Source organism: Vigna angularis, chromosome 5 (genome assembly GCF_016808095.1).
Source record: "Vigna angularis cultivar LongXiaoDou No.4 chromosome 5, ASM1680809v1, whole genome shotgun sequence".
In the NCBI taxonomy this organism is placed as follows: domain Eukaryota; kingdom Viridiplantae; phylum Streptophyta; class Magnoliopsida; order Fabales; family Fabaceae; genus Vigna; species Vigna angularis.
In genome coordinates, this window is record NC_068974.1 from 15918473 (window position 1) to 15943384 (window position 24912).

The 24912-nt window shown below is 40.5% G+C and overlaps 3 long non-coding RNA genes across 3 annotated transcripts; 1 reads left to right on the top strand and 2 right to left on the bottom strand.

The window, feature by feature from the left end:
• The first annotated feature begins 932 nt into the window (after positions 1-932).
• Positions 933-3126, top strand: LOC128196761 (uncharacterized). Its single transcript, XR_008249124.1, has 3 exons — positions 933-1038; positions 1142-1239; positions 2986-3126. It is a non-coding gene; the product is annotated as an uncharacterized LOC128196761 (long non-coding RNA).
• Positions 3127-4461: 1335 nt separating this feature from the next.
• LOC128196760 (uncharacterized) lies at positions 4462-6662 on the bottom strand. The gene is made up of 3 exons (XR_008249123.1): positions 6549-6662; positions 6348-6445; positions 4462-4602 (listed from the first exon to the last, which is right to left on the bottom strand). It is a non-coding gene; the product is annotated as an uncharacterized LOC128196760 (long non-coding RNA).
• A 5273-nt stretch (positions 6663-11935) lies between these two features.
• Positions 11936-14128, bottom strand: LOC128196757 (uncharacterized). Its single transcript, XR_008249121.1, has 3 exons — positions 14023-14128; positions 13822-13919; positions 11936-12076 (listed from the first exon to the last, which is right to left on the bottom strand). It is a non-coding gene; the product is annotated as an uncharacterized LOC128196757 (long non-coding RNA).
• Between the last annotated feature and the right edge of the window lie 10784 nt (positions 14129-24912).

A 24912-nucleotide genomic window follows, 5' to 3' on the forward strand; every position in this document is an offset into this window, starting at 1 on the left:
GATGGCGACTCCATTGGGGACGTCAGAGAGTCAGGCCATTTAATTAGATAAGCGAATTCGATGTGGTTTTTACTTTATGTTTTTTTCCCTTTTTCCTTATCTATGATTGATATTTGAAATAGTCGTGATGAGTCAATATTTTCTCAATTTCACTTAGCTTATTGTATCGAATTTAATCAAGGAATTGTGCTTAAATGTCCAGTATTTTCCCATTTTTGCTAATTGTGCTTAAATTGACTAGAAATTCTTATTTTGATTAATTTGAATTATCTATGACTAATTATTTGCATTTTTTAATTATAGGGAAATTATTGGGAATTAAATTTTGTTGGGAAGTAATTAATTAGGAGCATCTCATGGCCACAGCTTAAAAGGGTTTTAAGCTTCTTGATTGGCTACAAGAAAGTGCACCTCATGGTAGAAATGCATTTGGAAACATCCACATAAATACATGCCTTTCACGTAAATTGTCCAGTAGCATTCATAAGGAAGCAAAGCTCTTGGTTATCTCACGGCCTCCTAAGACAAAATGGAGAAATCTTTTATTCTTTTTGGAAGGAAGTGGGAGCCACCACACTTTTTCTTGGCTGGAACGTGCAACACATTCACATGATGGGCTTCATGTCACGCCCCATTAATTATTCTGCTTAGTCACCTCCCTGCTTCCATTAATACGTGTGACACGTGTTCCGTGCCATTAAAGAAGCACACACCCTCACTCTGCATGCCACCGCCAGGTGTCAAATTGGAAGGTTCTGAGTTTGATAGTGGAAGCCAAGTGGCAGCGCAGGAGAGAGTGTCCGTTTGACTTGGGAAGAAAAATTAATTTTTTTGAAACACTCTTCCCTTCTCTGCGTGCTCCTTCATCTTCCTCAGAAAACCAAACCTCCATTTTTCTCCTCCATCTCTCTAGAGACCTTTCTTCTTCTCTCTTCTGCAACTCACCCTCCTTTGCTCCGTTCACGTTTCAGCACCGTGAGAAGCGTCCCTGCACCGTGAGCTTTCCATCAAACCGATTGGTTTTGGATTCTGAAACGGGTAAGTTTCACGTCCTCAACCACTCTTCATTTTCAACATGCAAGCTTCGTTTTAATCTGCATGCACCTTCTCTGAACCAGTATTGGTTTTTCTGTAATTTTAGTTTGAGGAGTTTTGGGGTTTTAAACGTTAAGGGTAGAGGAGTATACTGGAATCTGTTTTCTCTCTCTCTGAAGAACGAACGCACGTTGCTTAATCCGGGTAAGGGAAGCTTATTGGTTTAATTCATGAAATTTCTGTACTGCATGTGCGTTATGTGATGCTTGAAATATGATTTATGATATTGGACTTTGGAGTTTATGAATATGATTCTGAGATGATATGAGAAAACGATGCATGTATGTACTGGAAATTATATGCTGAGTGTATGAATGTTCTGTAACGTTGTATGTGAATGATTTTGATATTTGAATGTTAGTATATGATGTTGATTAAAAGCATGAGAAGCATGGAAAAATACTATGGTATGATTGATTTAATGCATGAAAGTGTATACTGGAAAATATGGTTACTGTATGTGGAATGTAAATATGAAAATCCTATGAAAATGAACGTTCGTATCGATACGGTCATTGACCGTTCGGTATTATCAGTAAATTCTTGTAGTAGTCGGACCCTTTCATTTGGAAAGGACTCCCTTTGAGGACGAACGCCCTCTTAAATAGCTTACGTTTGAGCATTTGGCCAGACGTACACTTCATGAGTGTTGCGTGAGAATTGAGAAACTTGATAACATCCTTTTGAACTCTTAGTCAATTTGTAAGACAAAAATTTTAAGTATCTTATCTTATAGAAATCCCAAACTTCTTTGATTTTGAATCAGTGAAAGTTCCCTACCTAAAAAAACGTACGTCCTGAAGTGGCGTTCGGTCTTAGACCGAACGCTCGTCCCAAAAAGAGTGAATGATAAGTAGCGCTCGGTCTGATACCGAACGCTCGTCCAAAATGCGTATGCGATAAAGAACGCTCGGTCCTATACCGAACGTTCGTTCCTTCCTAAATTATCAACGAGCGGTAATAGCGTTCGTCCCAAATTTGAAATAACGTTCGTCCTTAAAATCTAAATAGCGTTCGTCCAATAATCCTAGTAACGTTCGTCCAATATTTCAGTGACGTTCGTCCAACAGTTTCATTTAGTGCTCGGTCATTGACTGGCGGTTTGTCTTCTGAATTAAATCTTGTTTAGTTTATTTATCCAAACAACTTGTGATTTTATCTATCCATTGGATTTGCTCAAGTGTTACTGAACTTAGATTGTTCTAAGTATTGTTTGGATCTTACTAGAATCAGTTCATTTAACTGATTCGAAGGAGTCTTTCTTGGTCTAGCTCTTGACGTTCGTCCTCGTTATGAAGGGGAGTGAACGTTCGTCTTTTTAAGAAAGTGGAACATAGAATGAAAATGTATTTCAGAGGATGAATTAAAATGTGCGAACCATATATGAAATGATATTATGATTTTGGAATTTGAACGAGCGTTCCAGGGTGGAACGACTCTTGACTGGATATTGATATTTGTAGTATGAACGTGGTAAGCTTAGATGGTGATCCATCCTGATATTCCGTGAGTGCTCGTTCTCAAGTAGAGATGAGTATGTCATTCGGGGGAATGGCAGGAGGTCTAGTCCATAACTGTAACTTGGACATAAAAGACTAACCTCAGGTGGCTACTGATGAGTATTCCAGTCACTCACCTGGGTGCACGGACGCCTTAGCTACACAGGTTTCATACAGTCCGGACGGTCGGTCTAGTATCAGGATTTTGGTTGAGTTAATGTCTGATTTGAATGCATGTGTTACGAATAAATTGATATGTTTGATATGTATGAACTGTATGTTTGACTTGAATTAAATTCAATAAGCTTACCCTTGCGTTTTCCATTGTGTTGTCTCGTCTATGTATACCCGTCTTGTCGAATGCAATGATCATCCGTGTGGATGTGAGCAGATGGTGAGGCGTTACTTGAAGAAACGCTGGAAGAAGAAAATTTGGAGGACGCCAACCTCGTCGAAGCTGAAGTGAAGGCCGAACAGTGAACGTTCGGTTCTAGTTAGTGTATTTAGAGTAGCGAGCGGCTGTGAGCGAGCGCTCTTTTGATTGTAAATAGTTGGACGTGCGGTCATTATTTTGTACACCATTCGTCCTTGTTTTTTTGTAAACGCTCGTTAATTCTAATATATGAAAGGCCGTTCGGCCATTTGTTTAATCTGTTCCCTTTAATATTAAAACTGTTTTGGGTTATTGATACGTGTAATTATTCTAAGTATATGGTTGATGACTGTATAATTTTGGGATGTTACACTTCACATTCCCAACACATTCACGCGGACAGCAGGATTCATTTGGGCTTGGAGAGGGTGTGCTGGATGGAATGAAGGGGTTGACGTCCAGTAAAGAAGAGTGCTCACGTCCAAGTGGTGCTGCCACGGCTGCAACGTCTAGGAGGTATGCTTGGAGAATGCGCTGGCATCAAGAACCCATGGGAATCAACTTTGCACGTCATCATCCAGCAGCAACACCACACGGCTTCATTTTCCAGCAAAGCACACGGCCCAAAGTGGAAGCATCCACCAGCAACGTTACACTCTAGCTTCAAAACACGACCCACGTTGGCAGCAAAGTGAAGAGGTGCACCCAGCACATTAACGCCCATCAAGAAGGTGGTGGCAAAAAGAAGAAGTTGTCCAGCAGCTTTGAAGTCCAGCAGCTTTTGAAGAAACAGCAGCTTTCACGGTCCAGGGGTTGCGTCCAGCAGAAGCAGGTGTGTGCTTGGAGAGAATGGGAGGTGCACAAGCAAGAAGCTTCTACGGTCCAGCGTGAAGACAAGCTCCAGCCGCAACCTAGAGGGGGGAAGTTCATTTTAGTTTAAAAAGAAGCAAGTGACAACGCAGAGGGGGGATTAAGTGGGAGTGAGCAGCCACCCACGGGGGGTCTCTCTCGGTTCTCTCTTCCAACAGCTCTCAGTTTTCATTTTTTTCTTTTCTTAGAGAATAGGTGCTGGAATGAAACACAGTGATAGAGAAACAGCTCCAGCCGCCACACTTGCTTAGTTGTCTTTTTGGCTGGGAACATTTTCATTTTGGAAGAAAGAAATTAAAAGTGTGAATGTTGTTACGGTGGAATGAAGAAGCTTCACTTTAATTTGATGCACTTTAATTTGATGTTGTTGAATACCGATTGTCATTTTCATTTTGTTTGGTTCATGCATTTTGTAACATCCCAAAATTATACAGTCATCAACCATATACTTAGAATAATTACACGTATCAATAACCCAAAACAGTTTTAATATTAAAGGGAACAGATTAAACAAATGGCCGAACGGCCTTTCATATATTAGAATTAACGAGCGTTTACAAAAAAACAAGGACGAACGGTGTACAAAATAATGACCGCACGTCCAACTATTTACAATCAAAAGAGCGCTCGCTCACAGCCGCTCGCTACTCTAAATACACTAACTAGAACCGAACGTTCACTGTTCGGCCTTCACTTCAGCTTCGACGAGGTTGGCGTCCTCCAAATTTTCTTCTTCCAGCGTTTCTTCAAGTAACGCCTCACCATCTGCTCACATCCACACGGATGATCATTGCATTCGACAAGACGGGTATACATAGACGAGACAACACAATGGAAAACGCAAGGGTAAGCTTATTGAATTTAATTCAAGTCAAACATACAGTTCATACATATCAAACATATCAATTTATTCGTAACACATGCATTCAAATCAGACATTAACTCAACCAAAATCCTGATACTAGACCGACCGTCCGGACTGTATGAAACCTGTGTAGCTAAGGCGTCCGTGCACCCAGGTGAGTGACTGGAATACTCATCAGTAGCCACCTGAGGTTAGTCTTTTATGTCCAAGTTACAGTTATGGACTAGACCTCCTGCCATTCCCCCGAATGACATACTCATCTCTACTTGAGAACGAGCACTCACGGAATATCAGGATGGATCACCATCTAAGCTTACCACGTTCATACTACAAATATCAATATCCAGTCAAGAGTCGTTCCACCCTGGAACGCTCGTTCAAATTCCAAAATCATAATATCATTTCATATATGGTTCGCACATTTTAATTCATCCTCTGAAATACATTTTCATTCTATGTTCCACTTTCTTAAAAAGACGAACGTTCACTCCCCTTCATAACGAGGACGAACGTCAAGAGCTAGACCAAGAAAGACTCCTTCGAATCAGTTAAATGAACTTATTCTAGTAAGATCCAAATAATACTTAGAACAATCTAAGTTCAGTAACACTTGAGAAAATCCAATGGATAGATAAAATCACAAGTTGTTTGGATAAATAAACTAAACAAGATTTAATTCAGAAGACAAACCGCCAGTCAATGACCGAGCACTAAATGAAACTGTTGGACGAACGTCACTGAAATATTAGACGAACGTTACTAGGATTACTGGACGAACGCTATTTAGATTTTAAGGACGAACGTTATTTCAAATTTGGGACGAACGCTATTACCGCTCGTTGATAATTTAGGAAGGAACGAACGTTCGGTATAGGACCGAGCGTTCTTTATCGCATACGCATTTTGGACGAGCGTTCGGTATCAGACCGAGCGCTACTTATCATTCACTCTTTTTGGGACGAGCGTTCGGTCTAAGACCGAACGCCACTTCAGGACGTACGTTTTTTAGGTAGGGAACTTTCACTGATTCAAAATCAAAGAAGTTTGGGATTTCTATAAGATAAGATACTTAAAATTTTTGTCTTACAAATTGACTAAGAGTTCAAAAGGATGTTATCAAGTTTCTCAATTCTCACGCAACACTCATGAAGTGTATGTCTGGCCAAATGCTCAAACGTAAGCTATTTAAGAGGGCGTTCGTCCTCAAAGGGAGTCCTTTCCAAATGAAAGGGTCCGACTACTACAAGAATTTATTGATAATACCGAACGGTCAATGACCGTATCGATACGAACGTTCATTTTCATAGGATTTTCATATTTACATTCCACATACAGTAACCATATTTTCCAGTATACACTTTCATGCATTAAATCAATCATACCATAGTATTTTTCCATGCTTCTCATGCTTTTAATCAACATCATATACTAACATTCAAATATCAAAATCATTCACATACAACGTTACAGAACATTCATACACTCAGCATATAATTTCCAGTACATACATGCATCGTTTTCTCATATCATCTCAGAATCATATTCATAAACTCCAAAGTCCAATATCATAAATCATATTTCAAGCATCACATAACGCACATGCAGTACAGAAATTTCATGAATTAAACCAATAAGCTTCCCTTACCCGGATTAAGCAACGTGCGTTCGTTCTTCAGAGAGAGAGAAAACAGATTCCAGTATACTCCTCTACCCTTAACGTTTAAAACCCCAAAACTCCTCAAACTAAAATTACAGAAAAACCAATACTGGTTCAGAGAAGGTGCATGCAGATTAAAACGAAGCTTGCATGTTGAAAATGAAGAGTGGTTGAGGACGTGAAACTTACCCGTTTCAGAATCCAAAACCAATCGGTTTGATGGAAAGCTCACGGTGCAGGGACGCTTCTCACGGTGCTGAAACGTGAACGGAGCAAAGGAGGGTGAGTTGCAGAAGAGAGAAGAAGAAAGGTCTCTAGAGAGATGGAGGAGAAAAATGGAGGTTTGGTTTTCTGAGGAAGATGAAGGAGCACGCAGAGAAGGGAAGAGTGTTTCAAAAAAATTAATTTTTCTTCCCAAGTCAAACGGACACTCTCTCCTGCGCTGCCACTTGGCTTCCACTATCAAACTCAGAACCTTCCAATTTGACACCTGGCGGTGGCATGCAGAGTGAGGGTGTGTGCTTCTTTAATGGCACGGAACACGTGTCACACGTATTAATGGAAGCAGGGAGGTGACTAAGCAGAATAATTAATGGGGCGTGACAATCCCCCTAACTAAAAAAAATTTTCGTCCTCGAAAATTGAAGACTTACCAGGGAATAGATGAGGGTATAAGTCCTTCATGGCATCCTCAACTTCCCAAGTAGAATCGCCAGTTTTGTCGTCCCACACCACTTTCACCAAACGAACGTCCTTCCCTTTGTGTAATTTAGTGCGAACGTCTTCAACGCGAACCGACTTCATCTCAAGCGTTCGGTCTAGTCGAAGACGAACGTCCTCCAGCTCCAATATGTGCGAGGGATCAGACACGTACTTTCGGAGTTGGGAGACGTGAAATACCGGATGAAGGTTGGACAATTGAGGAGGCAAAGCCATTTCGTATGCAACTGGTCCAATCTTCCTTGTGATCTGGTACGGCCCCACGAACTTGGGAGATAATTTCTTTGATCGTAACGCTCTTCCTACTCCAGTAGTTGGATTCAACCTTAGAAAAACATGATCGCCAGCTTTGAACTCTAGTGGTCGCCTCCTCTTATCGGCGTATGACTTTTGCCTGCTTCTGGACGTTCTCAATCTCTCTTGAATTAATTTCACCTTGTCAGTCGTTTGTTGCACAAGTTCCGGTCCCGTCAAGATGTTTTCTCCTTCTTGAAACCAACAAAATGGCGTGCGGCATTTGCGTCCGTAAAGTGCTTCGAAAGGAGCCATTCCAATGCTCGACTGGAAGCTGTTGTTGTAGGTGAACTCCACTAACGGCAGTATATCATCCCAAACGCCCATGTGATCGAGTACGCACGTTCTTAATAAATCCTCGAGCGTCTGGATTGTTCTCTCAGATTGACCGTCCGTCTGAGGATGGTACGCTGAACTCATTTGGAGTTTGCTGCCCAGTTCGCTTTGCAGCGACTGCCAAAACCGAGAGGTGAATCTTGTGTCTCGGTCAGAGATGATGCTGGACGGCACTCCATGCAGACGAACGATCTCTTTGATGTAGAGCTTGGCCAAGTTGGTCATAGACATCTTTAAGTTGACCGCTAGGAAGTGAGCACTCTTTGTTAAACGATCCACTATTACCCAAATAGAATCGTGATTCTTGACCGTGCGAGGCAAGTGAGTCACGAAGTCCATTGAAATGCTGTCCCACTTCCATTCGGGAATCTCCAAAGGTTGCAATAAGCCACCCGGTCTTTGGTATTCGGCTTTGGCACGTTGACAAGTTAAACAGGATGCCACAAAACGAGCGACATCACTCTTCATTCCTGGCCACCAGAATGAGCTCCTGAGATCTTGATACATCTTAGTCATACCAGGGTGTATACTAAGACGGCTGTGATGTCCTTCCTCAAGAATGATTCTTTTTAGCTCGCCATTATTTGGAACGCACGTCCTATTCATGTAGCGTAAAAGACCGTCCGTTCCGGTGTTGAAATGCTTAGCTTGATCTGTACCGAGTGCGTTCAAGATCTTCACCAGCTCTTCATCTTCTCGCTGTTTCACTCTGATTCGGTCGAATACATCACTGGAGATCCTACAAGTAAAGCATTTGATACTGTTCGGCTCCAACTCGAACTGCAACCTTAGATCTCTAAAGCTCTCCACTAGATTGAGTTCCTTCACCATCATAGCTGAAACATGAACCGACTTCCTGCTTAGTGCGTCCGCTACAACGTTCGCTTTACCAGGGTGATAAAGCAACTCGAACTCATAATCCTTTAGGAATTCAAGCCACCTCCGCTGCCTCATATTCAACTCCTTTTGATCAAAGAGGTACTTGAGGCTCTTATGATCACTAAAGACTTGGAAAACGGATCCATACAAATAGTGCCTCCAAATCTTTAGAGCAAAGACGACCGCTGCCAGCTCTAGGTCATGTGTTGGATAATTCTTCTCATGTATTTTCAACTGCCGTGAGGCGTACGCCACTGCTCGTTTCTCTTGCATAAGAACGCACCCCAAACCTTGGTGAGATGCGTCACAGTACACTTCGAAAGGTTTGGAGGTGTCCGGAATTACTAATACTGGAGCGCTCGTCAGCTTCTGCTTCAACTCCTGGAAGCTGGATTCACACCTATCGGTCCAAGCGAACGGGTGATCCTTCCTGGTCAGCTGGGTTAACGGTGCTACTATCTTAGAAAATCCTTCTATAAAACGCCTATAGTAGCCCGCGAGCCCTACAAAACTTCTAACTTCTGTAACCGAGCGCGGACTCTCCCATTCCAAGACCGCTCGCACCTTAGCCGGATCAACTGAAATTCCACCAGCGGACACGACGTGACCCAAAAATTGCACTTCTTTCATCCAGAATTCGCACTTAGACAACTTAGCGTATAACTCCTTTTCTCTCAACACTCCAAGTACCACCCTTAAGTGTTCCTCATGCTCTTCACAACTCTTGGAGTAGATGAGAATATCATCAATAAACACCACCACGAATTTGTCCAAATACGGCCTGAATATACGGTTCATGTAGTCCATGAAGACTGCTGGAGCGTTCGTCACACCGAACGGCATGACCACGTACTCATAGTGTCCATAACGTGAACGGAAGGCTGTCTTCTGAATGTCTCCTTCCTTGACCCGAATCTGGTGATAGCCTGATCTCAAGTCTATCTTAGAGAAAACGCTCGCTCCATACAACTGGTCCAGTAGATCGTCAATGCGAGGCAGTGGGTATTTATTCTTGATGGTCAGCTTATTCAACTGACGGTAATCAATACAAAGCCGAGAGCTGCCATCCTTCTTCTTCACCAATAACACGGGCGCTCCCCAAGGTGACACGCTTGGACGGATGAACCTCTTGTCCATCAACTCTTCTATTTGCTTTTTAAGCTCCACCAATTCAGCGAGTGCCATTCTATACGGTTGAACGGATATAGGAGCCGCAGTAGTTACCAAATCTATGGTAAATTCAACTTCACGAACGGGAGGCAATCCAGGCACCTCATCCGGGAAAACGTCCGGGAATTCGTCCACAACCGTTCGTCCTTCAGCGTACTTATTGAACGAACGTTCAAAACTCTTATCCGCCGGCTCTCGGTCTTCATGCGTCATGATTAAGAAGCAACTGGCGCCTTCCATTATATCTTCTTTAATTTGACTGAGCGTCACTCCCAACTCTTCTTCACATTCCTCAGGAAAAATTAGTTTCTTAGCCCCACAATCTATGAGAATGCGATTGGTATTCAGCCAATCCATTCCCAGAATCACTTCTAAGTCCTTGAGAGGCAAACATATTAAGTTCACCTTGTATCTACGCCCCTCTACTTCAACAGAACATCTAACGCACATTGTAGACGTCCTAACCTCTCCAGCCGCTGGGGTTGACACCACCAAGTCGAACTGCATCTCACTCTCGGTTAATCCCAACTTATCAACGCACGCCTTCGAGATGAAGGAGTGTGTTGCCCCCGAATCATACAACACACAGCAAGGAATTCCATGAACTAAGCAGGTACCAGTGACGAGCGTACCTGAACTCGCTGCTTCTGCACCAGTGATCGCATATACTCGCCCTACAGCTTGGGCTCGTCCACCTCTTCCTTGCTGAGTCCTTCCAGCGTTCGGCGGCCTCATCACTGCACGTCCGCCCATATTACACTCGTTCTCCAGGTGACCATTTCTTTTACAACGAGTGCAATATTTCCCTCCAACCAACTGAGGGCATGAAGATCTGAAATGAGGTCCTCCGCACTGAAAACATCTGACCGGTCCTTGTTGATTGGCTTGTCCAGTAACTACCATAGATTGTGAACCACTCGACTGGGCTGGACGAGCGTATGGGGTCCTGTTCCTATACACATTGGGTCTCGACATAACTGGTCCTCTCGACGTCTGTTGTTTCTTCTGTTGTTCCGCCTCAGCCATATTTTTCTCAAGTACCTTAGCCCTCTCAACCATGGCTGGGAACGTCCGGATACATAGACTGGAAATTAAAACCTTGAGATCACTCCTCAATCCGTTCTCAAATTTTCTACACTGCCACACTTCACTTGTGGCCATAGTATTGAATCTGACGAGATGTTTGAATTTATTGGTGTACTCCGAGACAGACATATTTCCTTGAACCAATTGTAGGAATTCTACCTCCTTTGCAAACCGTACGCTGTCAGGGAAGTATTCCTCATAAAATTTGTTTCTAAATACTTCCCAGGTGATCGGTTGTTGCGCGTCCGTAAGAATAGCTCTAGCGCTCGACCACCAATGGCTCGCTTCTCCAGTCAGTAAATACTCAGCGTACGCCAATCTGTTTTCATCCGGGCATCGTTTGGCATTGAAGATCTTCTCTATATCGCTCAACCACTGGTCCGCTTCGTCTGGGAGACCCTTTCCACTGAACTTAGCAGGATGGTGTTGGAGGAAACTCTCCAAGCTCCATTCGGCAATAGGCGGGGCAGCGTTGGAAGAAGACGCCCCTGAATGATGCCTAGTCGCTGCTAAGATCTCCATTAGTTGTCTTTGTGTAGTTTCAGAGTTGGCACGTGAAGCTTCCAAACTCTGCATGGCACTCTGATTCTGCTGCATTAGAGTGGCATTTTGTTCCATCAGTGTCGTGTTCTGCTGCTGTAAGCGGTCTATCACTGTCTCCAACAACCTAGCGTTGTTGGACGCATCAGGCTCGTTAGGTTGGGGTGGAGGAGGGAGTCTAGGTGCCATCGTTTTCTGGACCAGAGAAAACGAACGTTAGTAATGTCTAATAGTTAAAACAGTAACTCATTAAACACACAATAAGCACATAGCAAAAACGCAATGCACTCATAACCTACAGCGTTCTTAAGAGAACAAAACTGCTCTGATACCAATAATGTAACATCCCAAAATTATACAGTCATCAACCATATACTTAGAATAATTACACGTATCAATAACCCAAAACAGTTTTAATATTAAAGGGAACAGATTAAACAAATGGCCGAACGGCCTTTCATATATTAGAATTAACGAGCGTTTACAAAAAAACAAGGACGAACGGTGTACAAAATAATGACCGCACGTCCAACTATTTACAATCAAAAGAGCGCTCGCTCACAGCCGCTCGCTACTCTAAATACACTAACTAGAACCGAACGTTCACTGTTCGGCCTTCACTTCAGCTTCGACGAGGTTGGCGTCCTCCAAATTTTCTTCTTCCAGCGTTTCTTCAAGTAACGCCTCACCATCTGCTCACATCCACACGGATGATCATTGCATTCGACAAGACGGGTATACATAGACGAGACAACACAATGGAAAACGCAAGGGTAAGCTTATTGAATTTAATTCAAGTCAAACATACAGTTCATACATATCAAACATATCAATTTATTCGTAACACATGCATTCAAATCAGACATTAACTCAACCAAAATCCTGATACTAGACCGACCGTCCGGACTGTATGAAACCTGTGTAGCTAAGGCGTCCGTGCACCCAGGTGAGTGACTGGAATACTCATCAGTAGCCACCTGAGGTTAGTCTTTTATGTCCAAGTTACAGTTATGGACTAGACCTCCTGCCATTCCCCCGAATGACATACTCATCTCTACTTGAGAACGAGCACTCACGGAATATCAGGATGGATCACCATCTAAGCTTACCACGTTCATACTACAAATATCAATATCCAGTCAAGAGTCGTTCCACCCTGGAACGCTCGTTCAAATTCCAAAATCATAATATCATTTCATATATGGTTCGCACATTTTAATTCATCCTCTGAAATACATTTTCATTCTATGTTCCACTTTCTTAAAAAGACGAACGTTCACTCCCCTTCATAACGAGGACGAACGTCAAGAGCTAGACCAAGAAAGACTCCTTCGAATCAGTTAAATGAACTGATTCTAGTAAGATCCAAATAATACTTAGAACAATCTAAGTTCAGTAACACTTGAGCAAATCCAATGGATAGATAAAATCACAAGTTGTTTGGATAAATAAACTAAACAAGATTTAATTCAGAAGACAAACCGCCAGTCAATGACCGAGCACTAAATGAAACTGTTGGACGAACGTCACTGAAATATTGGACGAACGTTACTAGGATTATTGGACGAACGCTATTTAGATTTTAAGGACGAACGTTATTTCAAATTTGGGACGAACGCTATTACCGCTCGTTGATAATTTAGGAAGGAACGAACGTTCGGTATAGGACCGAGCGTTCTTTATCGCATACGCATTTTGGACGAGCGTTCGGTATCAGACCGAGCGCTACTTATCATTCACTCTTTTTGGGACGAGCGTTCGGTCTAAGACCGAACGCCACTTCAGGACGTACGTTTTTTAGGTAGGGAACTTTCACTGATTCAAAATCAAAGAAGTTTGGGATTTCTATAAGATAAGATACTTAAAATTTTTGTCTTACAAATTGACTAAGAGTTCAAAAGGATGTTATCAAGTTTCTCAATTCTCACGCAACACTCATGAAGTGTACGTCTGGCCAAATGCTCAAACGTAAGCTATTTAAGAGGGCGTTCGTCCTCAAAGGGAGTCCTTTCCAAATGAAAGGGTCCGACTACTACAAGAATTTACTGATAATACCGAACGGTCAATGACCGTATCGATACGAACGTTCATTTTCATAGGATTTTCATATTTACATTCCACATACAGTAACCATATTTTCCAGTATACACTTTCATGCATTAAATCAATCATACCATAGTATTTTTCCATGCTTCTCATGCTTTTAATCAACATCATATACTAACATTCAAATATCAAAATCATTCACATACAACGTTACAGAACATTCATACACTCAGCATATAATTTCCAGTACATACATGCATCGTTTTCTCATATCATCTCAGAATCATATTCATAAACTCCAAAGTCCAATATCATAAATCATATTTCAAGCATCACATAACGCACATGCAGTACAGAAATTTCATGAATTAAACCAATAAGCTTCCCTTACCCGGATTAAGCAACGTGCGTTCGTTCTTCAGAGAGAGAGAAAACAGATTCCAGTATACTCCTCTACCCTTAACGTTTAAAACCCCAAAACTCCTCAAACTAAAATTACAGAAAAACCAATACTGGTTCAGAGAAGGTGCATGCAGATTAAAACGAAGCTTGCATGTTGAAAATGAAGAGTGGTTGAGGACGTGAAACTTACCCGTTTCAGAATCCAAAACCAATCGGTTTGATGGAAAGCTCACGGTGCAGGGACGCTTCTCACGGTGCTGAAACGTGAACGGAGCAAAGGAGGGTGAGTTGCAGAAGAGAGAAGAAGAAAGGTCTCTAGAGAGATGGAGGAGAAAAATGGAGGTTTGGTTTTCTGAGGAAGATGAAGGAGCACGCAGAGAAGGGAAGAGTGTTTCAAAAAAATTAATTTTTCTTCCCAAGTCAAACGGACACTCTCTCCTGCGCTGCCACTTGGCTTCCACTATCAAACTCAGAACCTTCCAATTTGACACCTGGCGGTGGCATGCAGAGTGAGGGTGTGTGCTTCTTTAATGGCACGGAACACGTGTCACACGTATTAATGGAAGCAGGGAGGTGACTAAGCAGAATAATTAATGGGGCGTGACACATTTTTTTTATTAAAGTTTTTAGTCTATAAATTAATGAGCTACTGCAGAAGCGTTGATTAATGAAGAGTTGATTTTATTTGAAGTAGCTCCAACAGTGTGCACGATGATAAAATTGGAGTGGCCCACACGGTTTGTTTTATTTCCTTTCTTCACGCGTTGATCAAGGATGGATTTTATAGTCTACATGTTACAACACTTTCATTGTTAAATGCATTTAAATGTTTTAAAATTAATTCTACTTATTCAGCAAATTAGTTTACTATTTAACTTGTTCTCTTTGTGTCATTTCCGTGATGAATTATTTTCAATGTTTAGTTTACTCGTTGCATTTTAATAGCTTCAATTGCGTTTGGATATTTACCTATTGTAGTATTCACTTTAATGTTTTCTTTTATTTCAATGTTTTTAATTATGTTTGGTTTTATTTAATTTCCATTTTAATTTAGTTCATTTTGAATCACAAAAACACTTTCAAAAAAACCCCCCCACTACGTGTTTGATCTGAGACTCAACCAAAATTGGTCCTTGAGAGACGACCTAGGAGTCACTTCCTAGTACTATACTGCATTCTTTTATGCACAACTTTTGTGGGAGGTGCGACACTCTCATCAAGTCGCATGTGAGTTTTTTTTTTAGTTGTTCTTTATCTTTGAAGTAATTGTTCCTTATCTATGTCTGATATATCTACTTATTTGTGTTTATGCTGCAATTGTTGTTTTACATTATAATCTCCCTCCACACAATATGCATATCATGAGTGAGGCCCTATACCCGGGTCTGAGCGCAACTTAGAAATAGAGGGGTTGTGTAGCGGTGTCACTCTGGGATGTACTTCCTGTTTGGCTATCGTGAGAACTACAGCTAGAGTCTGTTCTCTTCATTTGTGTCTCCACATCTAGTTGATTACTCTGACTGTTGTGGAGAAACACTGAAAAGAGCCATAGCTCTGGTGACCTGATTTAAGCATTAGGAAGCTATCCTTGTGAGTGCATATATTTGGCCTTAGAACTTTTGTCATTCAACCTTTGATAAGGCACAAAAGGGAGAAATGTGTATTCCTGTAGCCCTCATGTTTGCTTAATAAAAATCACGCACCTTGTATATATCATCATGTCTCTTTATACATTTTTTTTCTTTATGCTTTTTCCTTCTTTCTTAGCTCATTTTTTTATAGTCTTGTCACATTTTGTGGATTCTAGTCGAGAAATTATAAATGTGTGATTAAATCCTTATGGTAAAAATGGAAATTAACATGGAATTTGAGTCAAGGGGTATAAGAATTTGGTGAGTTTGTCAGAGGGGAAGAATTTGGGAAAATATTAAATGCACGTCTTGAGGCCAAAGCTCTATACAACTAAATCGGGCAATATACCCATGTCCCGTCCTGGCTGAAGTTTATGGGACCCTTAATCGTTGTTACGAACTTAAAAGGGGAAAAGATGTTATGTTGTCTACCAGTGTTGTATTTGTGGTTCATTTCCCGTGAGACTGGAGACGCCTTAAATTCCTTGTACCCCATGGACGAGTTATTGCAGTATATAATCGATTACAAGGACATTGTAAACGATTACCCGAGAGAAAATTGGATTTTGTACAGAAAGTCCATCACAGGTACTCAGTCAGGTGAACAGGGGTCACCATTGGAAAAAGAAGTGACTTTTAGGCACTTTTGCACTTGTCTTAGGCTGTTCCTTGTGAACCACATGGGAAAAGAGTAAATGAATGGGCGTAACTTTGTGCAAGTTTAAACGAAGAACAAGTTAAATGGTGTGTCCCTTGGCAGCATAGATCGTAAATTATATATCATTGCGGGAGCTAAAAATGAACTTGGAAGAGTCTCCAACAAACTATAGAGATGAACCAACCACAAGGCACGCAGAAACGCTCGTCACAGAGTGACGCCAAGTGAACGTTCGTCCCGCTCTCTGAAGAAGACGCTCGTCCAGATGATGTGAGAAGAGGACGTTCGTCCAACACGCTTAGAGAGGACGATCGTCCAGGCAGAAGAGGATGCTCGTTTTGAAGAAGACGCTCGTCCAGATGATGTGAGAAGAGGATGCTCGTCCCGATTTCAGTGGACGCTCGTTGAAGATGATGGTGAGTCTGCATTGCCACTCTCCGACCCGCCTAAGGGGACTGAAACGTTCCTCAATTACTGTGAGAAACTGATCAGACAAATGAAGAATGTGATGACTAAAACCTGCGATGGTTGACCAAGAATTCCTATGTGGGGATTTCTGAATGATGAATCGCCTTATTGACTCTGTTTCATGTTAATTTCCAAATTATACCGGGGCAATATTTTCACAGCTTTATAATTTTTGACTAGAGATTTTGAACTGCGTTGTCTGTTCTTTTCATTTTTTTTATTTAATTTGTTTCAAAAAAAAAAATGAAGAAATTGGAAAAATCTTGAGTCGCTTGTCTTTATTGCAAATTGCCAAACTCCTGTTTTTCGAAAATAGCAAAATTGATAATAAAAAAACAAAGTTGCAGTGTTAGATTTGCCCGAATTTAATTGTTTTCTCGCGAGGCATGTTTTCCATCCATACAGTCGTGTCAACGTGTATTTCATCTTGTTTCCCATCAGAGGCTTATCTTGAGCCCATTTCTTCGTTGTTTCATGCAAATAATTTTGAGTTTTAGTTCTCATCTTTCGATGTTATTTTTTTCCTTCATTGTAAATATTTTTTATGTCCTCTTCTTCATTGTCTCAAAGGATTATTTGATTGGAATTTTTGTTTAGACTGAAATCAAAAAAAAAAATAAAAAAAATCTATTTTATTTCATCATCAAGAGAGAATTATAGTAAGGTTGGAGAGTTGATTTTGAACAAGGACATCAATTTAAATACACTCATACGATCTTAACATTTGGTAAATAAGATAAAAATGCATAAAAAAGAGAAAAAGCAGATATAACAAAAAAGGGTGCAAAGTTACAAATTCAGAAATAAAAAAGCAAAATAAAACATAAAACAAAAAATAAAGCAAATAACAATAACAAGATAAGGATGTTCATGGTTCGATCACTGATGATCGTTAAGCTTACAGTCCAAAATAAAAAACAAAAAAAAATAAAAATAATATTAAAATAAAAAAAAAATCAATGAAAATATTCTCGGGCTGGTTGTGGTGGTCTAAGGGAGAGCTCCGTCGAGGGAGCTCTGGTTCGGAATGCGAGAGGCATGGGTAGAGGGATTTGGCGTTCGTCCCTGTCGTCGTCGATGATGATCGGAACGGGGAACAAGTCCAGCAGCCTCGGCGCCCTCATAATTACCCAGCCATATTCTTCCAAAAAAAAAAGTATCAATAATAGAAGAAGAAAAAAAAATTGAAACAAAAAAAGAAGAAAGATGGAGGTGATCAGGATGCTTACCATACATGTATAGCGGCAGTTGTGAGAAGAGAGTGCCAGTGGGGTCCATCTCCGCTTGCCAGCGCCTGACCCGATTGCCATGGTTGTTGAACCAGCAGTGCACGTTGTATTCGCTGGCATCTGCGAAAACCCTTAGTCGAGACGCAATCTTGACGACTTGGGCTCTGCTGGGATGTGTGACCCCGTAATTGTAGATATTGGTCATCATTTTGACCTGATCGTCAGTAGGTCGCCACCGCTGACTGGTGTACCTCTCCATCTCCATCTCGCTCATCCTTCCTCTCTAAGTTTTCTAAAACATAAAAAATAAGGTAAAAAGAACAAAAACATAACGAAAAGCATAACAAAAAAATTTTTTTTTTGGTTTATTTGTTCGGTGTTTTCTTTATTTGTTTTTGTTTCCTTTTAAGTTTATTTTATCCGGTTAGTCTTTGTCATTTCAGTGTCTGGTCTCGAATCTGTTTCATGGTCCTTGCAAGAGGTTCCTAAACGGATCTATGTCCTTTTGTCTTTGTCCATATGGTCCATGTTCGGTTCATACAAATAAAATTCTCTTTTTAAGTTTTCTGTTTTTATGGGGTACGTGGCGTTGTTCTACCCGATTGTCTCTGCCATACCTTCAAACGAAGGGAGATAAACGTCTGGTTTCCAGCCTATATACCCCTTAAATTTAAGACAGTTGTGTTTTTAAGTGTTTTAAGTTTTTAAAATTAAAAAAAAGGAAGAAAGAAGATTCAGAAGGAAATGCAGAGAAAGGCGAAACGGAAATAAAAGCAGACAAATCAAAAGGAAGAATAGAAGAGCTTGCGGGAAAGGAAAGCAAAAAAGAAAAACATAAAGGGGAGAGGGAAAGGAAAGCAAAAATGGAAAGCGAAAGCATAAAAAGAAAAGCAGAAGCAGAAAGCTAGAGAGTAAAAAATAAACAGAAAGCATAAGGGAAAAGAAAAACGAAAAAGGAGAGAGAGGGAAAGATCGAAAGAAGAACAGAAAGCTGAAAGAGGGAAGAAGGAAAGAAAGGGAGAGCAGGAAAAAGAGGGAAGAAAGATCGAAGAGCTCAGAAGACTTACCTGGAAGTGGAAGGGCTTACAGAAGCTCGTCGCAGCACTGGGACGCCTCCGAAAGCACACGGGGGCAGAGGCTCCTCGCAGAAATCCAGACGCTCAAGGAAGAGAGAGAAGAGAGAGAAGAGGAAGAGAGAAGGATGGAGAGAGAGCGAGATCGGGAAAATGCCGCTCAGACGCCGAAGGGGTACCCATTTTATAGCCGAGCAAATCCACTGTGGCTACAGTTCCGGTCGCTGCAACCGTCTGGTGTCGGTCCCGGTCTTTCTGAAAAAAAAATTTTTTGAGAATCTGAAAACGGGTAGGGTTTTGTTGGGTCAATCCGGCCCAATACAAGACTTCTTAGATGATCCGATTTCACCAAAAAATAATAAAACAAAATATAAAAAAAATATGATAAATAGAAAATTTTCAAAAATAATAAATGGAGTGATGTAAAATTTGAAGTGTTCAAAATTGTTTTTCATTTTCATGATAAAGGACATTTTTCAGGTTCATTGGGCCTCATTGTCATGTTAGCCTTCTTTAAACCCAATTCTTCTGAAATATAAATTTGAGTAAAGAATTATTTTGGCATGTTTGTAATTGCACATCACACCATTTTGTTTGATTTTTATTCCTTCTTCTACATTCTGAATAAATCTAAAAATAAAAAAAATATTGAAAAAAGGGAATAGTGCTCGAGCCCATTAGGCCCAATGGCCTTCGTGGTTTTCTCTCGAGTCTACTTCTTTTGAAAATATGTCAAAAACATTTTGTTTCACATTTTTGCTGTTAAATGATGTATCATTCTGAGATTTGTCAAAAAAAAAAACAAAAAAAATTCAAGTTAGATTTCAATTTTTTTCAGTGTAATAGTAGGAATAGTTATCGTCGAGCCCATCTGGGCCCATTTTTAGTGTAATGTTTTCCTTAGTTTTGTTTTCTCAAAAAAAAATAATAATAATAATAAAATAAAAAATATTTCCCTCATCATGTTTCATAATTTTCACATAATGTCAAACTCCTCTTTAAAACAAAAAAATAAAAATATTTTCAATTCCTTGTGTCGCACTCACATTTTGGTCCGTCCGGCCCGTTAAGCTGAGACTGCCTCGCATTTGGTTCGATTTTTCTTCAGGTCCAAGCTTGACCTAGTTTTCTTTGTAGTCTTGTAAAATAAAAGTCAATCCAAAAATCTCAAAGAAGTATCAAAGTGCAAATTTTCAACAATGTCTTTAGAGTACAATCTTCCAAGTTGTCATTTTCTTTGAATTTGTAGTAAAAATCTGAGAATGAAAGATGAACAGTTTTTGAGCCCATTAGGCCCCTTTGTCATATGTGGTTTCTCTTGAACCAGTGCATCTGAATTTCTGAAAAATAAAAAATGCATGTTAATGTAGATTTTGTGTTTTCAATTCAAATTTTCCCTTTGCATTTGTGTGGATAAGTATTTGTGCAAAAAAAAAAATAAAGGAATTCAGACCTTTGTCTGAAGATTTTTGTCATGGTTGTAAAAAGAATAGTGTTGGGCCCATTGAGTCTAGTAGTGTTGCAAAATTTTCTCTAGTTCAATCTTGTGAGATCCTCTCATTACAAAAAATTAAAAAAAATGAATTTCTTTTAGCTTGTTCCATAAGCTTTGAAACATGCAAAAAAAAATGTTTTCTTTGTCATCTTCTTGTGACAAGTTCACACAGCTCAGGTCATCTAATCCATTGGGTCAATGTGCCTGGTAAGTCCAACTTCCTTCTATGTTACTTCTCCTCGGGTCCGATTCAATCTGGATTTTCCCGTGTCAGAAAGTGAACAAAAAAAAAACATTTTTCAAACATTTTTCTAAAATCAAGTTTTCTCATATCAATTTTTGCATTGCTCACCAAGCCTAGTTTCTGCATTGGTTCCCAACCCCTTGTTTCCATTATAGCTCATAAAGCCCATTTCCCATATTGGCCTGCAAAGCTCAGTTTCCATACTGACCCGCACTACTCAGATTCCACAAAGGCCAAAAATCTCAATTTTCACAATAAGCTCATAAAGCCCATTTTCCATACTGGCTTGCAAAGCCCAGCTTCCATGCTGACCCGCAAGGCCTAGTTTCCACAATAGCTCATAAAGCCCATTTCCCATACTGGCTTGCAAAGCCCAGCTTCCATGCTGACCCGCAAGGCCCAGTTTCCACAAAGGCCAAAAATCTCAATTTCTACAATAGCTCATAAAGCCCATTTCCTATACTGGCTTGCAAAGCCCAGTTTCCATGCTGGTTCGCAAGGCCCAGTTTCCACATTGGCCGAAAAATCTCAGATTCCACATTGGCCCAGAAAGCCCATTTCCCATACTGGCTTGCAAAGCCCAGTTTTCATGCTGGCTCGTAAGGCCCAAATTCCACAAAGGCAAAAAAAAAAAAAAAATCCAATTTCCACAATAGCTCTCAAAACCTATTTCCCATACTGGCCTGCAAAGCCCAGTTCCTATGCTGACCCGCAAGGCCCAGTTTCCATTGGCCAAGAAATCCCAATTTTTCCAATGGCTCACAAAGCCCATTTTCCACATCGGTCCGCAAGGTCCAGTTTTCAGACTGGTCCGCAAAGCCCAATTTTCAAAACAAAAAAAAAAACAACAAAAACAAAAAAAAATCTGTTTTTCAACTGGTATCATCATTTTCATTTCATTTTACTTTTCTTCATGCATAAAAAAAAAATACGCAAAAGTTGAGTCAATTATTTTCGATGCAAATCATCCATTTTATGAGATTTCAAAAAAAAAAATGTAATGGATGTCATAATCTCATGTAGTCAAGTGATCAAATCACATATTCTTAAGAGGTATCTGTGTATGCATTGCTTGAAAACATCATCCTTCGACCTCCACCAAACCAGAGATTGACCCAATCATGTTCTTGAGCCCAAATAATAAACACAAAGTTTTACACTGGGGCAAATTTTCCATTACCTCCACTGGCTTTCATTTGGGAGATTCCTAAATCTGTTAGGACAAAACAAAAACAAGGAAAAAATGAATAAATAATAAAAAATGAATGACTTTTGTTGAGATCATTTAGTCTTGTCTCCTAATTAATCTTTTGAAAATAAAGCAATCAAAAATTTGAAATGATGTGTGGCCATCTTTCTTCATCCATAAAATAAAAATATATCCTTTGATACCAAATTCGAGCCAAAAAGAAATTTCTTTTCAAATTTTACCCAAACAAGGATTACCATCACAGTAGAAGTCAACTCAAATTGCAAAGGAACACACTTAGTGATCAAATGAAGAGAATTCCTCGAAAGTGAAGCAAAAACGGAAAGAATCACAAAGTGATGACAAACAAAGAGTGAAATTTGCAAATTAGCAAAGAAAGTCAACAGTGTTGACGAATGACTGATACAAGGTGCAGATGGTAACTCTTGTTTCAAATAACCCACAAAAATTTATTTGAGCCTTTATATCATTTCTTTCAACACCCTTTAGCCCAAGCCACATTACAAGCCCAATAAAAGTCCACACAGATTGAATAATGGTTGCTTAATTTTTCATGAAGCTTAATTTTCAGACAAGACAAAAATGACTAACAATGCAGTTGTAAAAAAAAAAAAAGATAATGATGAAGAATAAATGTCCTCGGATGAAGGGAACTCCCTTTTGATTGAGATTATACAAAGGAAAATCAAGCCAATTGGGGTAATCCTTTCAAGCCAGTCATTTCCATATCCATCACAAATTCATATCCTGTTCAAATTCTTTCCCCGATTCCCAAACTAAGGGGCAACATTGTAAGTGTTACATAACCTTTCCGCCCATTCTTCAAAACTAAGGCAATTTTGTGAGTTTCATGTGTTTTTGGCCCATTCAAAATATGGGGCAACTTTGTTAATCTCACATTTTGTTTCATCTGTATATTCGGTTCGTACCAAGACCAGGGCATCCCTTATTGGGCCTCTCAGATTTGTCCGCACTGAAATTCATAGATCCACCCTCAAAACAGGAGTAGACATTTTGGGGCTTTGTATGATTTTGAGTCCATCTTATCATTCGTAAACCCAAAGTGGGGGGCAACCTTGTTTTGAACCTCGCTTAATTGACTCTTACCCAAAACTAGGGATAACTCTGTGAGTAGCATGTGAATATTCAAATCTCAGGGCATCCCTTGTTGGGCCTCGCATGATCTTGGTTCGCCCCAAACTTCAAAAATCCATCACCACCAAAATTAGGGCAATTTGTAAATCTCACATGATATTCTCACTCCCTGATTCATGACTTATTCCCTCGCAATTCACAGATACATTTGTCCATACCTATCTTTTTACCATGCCCCAAACTAGAGTAGCTTCTGAGTATATACTACCTCACATTGGCATTTGTAACTGTTTTAAGGAATAAGAGGCCCAAGTAGCCAACCCTATACCTGCCATAACCCTTCCAAATCCTTCCACACATTTGTCCCAACCCTTGATATCAGGCATGCATACACTAATGTTTCGAAAGAAATGTTGAGCACACAAGTTTGAACATTTGACTTTAGAATTTGACATCCATTGTAAAAAATAAAATGAAGGTCTAAATCTTCATAAATTTGTTGATTTCAAAGAAAACAAATTGACTCAATAAAAAAAAGAGTGTCATAGTTTCATAATCTTCCAGTTAAAAAAAAAATCAATCACAAGTCAACATCATGTACATATTTTCATAAACTTGGAATTTATTTTCATGAATGTTCATCAAATCTTCTTCCTTCAAAAAGACAAAAAAAAATCAACATGCATCAAAGCTTTCCCCTGCAATTTCCAACCATGTTTCTCATCTCAAAGTAAAAATGGACACTCATTTCTATCTCAAAAAAAAAAAAAAAAAAAAAAAAATCAATCAAAAAAAAAATCAAAATTTCAAAACAAATGCAAAATTTTACTTTCTGCTATTGGTATCTCGGCCTTCTGCAAGGCAATGGTCGAGCCCAATTTTACTTTCTGCTATTGGTATCTCGGCCCTCTACAAGGCAATGGTCGAGCCCAATTTTACTTTCTGCTATTGGTATCTCGGCCCTCTACAAGGCAATGGTCGAGCCCAATTTTACTTTCTGCTATTGGTATCTCGGCCCTCTTCAAGGCAATGGTCGAGCCCAATTTTACTTTCTGCCATTGGTATCTCGGCCCTCTGCAAGGCAATGGTCGAGCCCAATTTTACTTTCCGCATTGGTATCTCGGCCCTCTCCAAGGCAATGGTCGACCCCAATTTTACTTTCTGCCATTGGTATCTCGGCCCTCTACAAGGCAATGGTCGAGCCCAATTTTACTTTCTGCTATTGGTATCTCGGCCCTCTGCAAGGCAATGGTCGAGCCCAATTTTACTTTCTGCTATTGGTATCTCGGCCCTCTACAAGGCAATGGTCGAGCCCAATTTTACTTTCTGCTATTGGTATCTCGGCCCTCTGCAAGGCAATGGTCGAGCCAAATTTTACTTTCCGCCATTGGTATCTCGGCCCTCTGCAAGGCAATGGTCGAGCCCAATTTTACTTTCTGCCATTGGTATCTCGGCCCTCTGCAAGGCAATGGTCGAGCCCAATTTTACTTTCTGCTATTGGTATCTCGGCCCTCTGCAAGGCAATGGTCGAGCCCAATTTTACTTTCTGCTATTGGTATCTCGGCCCTCTGCAAGGCAATGGTCGAGCCCAATTTTACTTTCCGCCATTGGTATCTCGGCCCTCTGCAAGGCAATGGTCGAGCCCAATTTTACTTTCTGCTATTGGTATCTCGGCCCTCTGCAAGGCAATGGTCGAGCCCAATTTTACTTTCTGCGATTGGTATCTCGGCCCTCTGCAAGGCAATGGTCGAGCCCAATTTTACTTTCTGATATTGGTATCTCGGCCCTCTGCAAGGCAATGGTCGAGCCCAATTTTACTTTCCGCCATTGGTATCTCGGCCCTCTGCAAGGCAATGGTCGAGCCCAATTTTACTTTCTGCCATTGGTATCTCGGCCCTCTGCAAGGCAATGCTCGAGCCCAATTTTACTTTCTGCTATTGGTATCTCGGCCCTCTGCAAGGCAATGGTCGAGCCCAA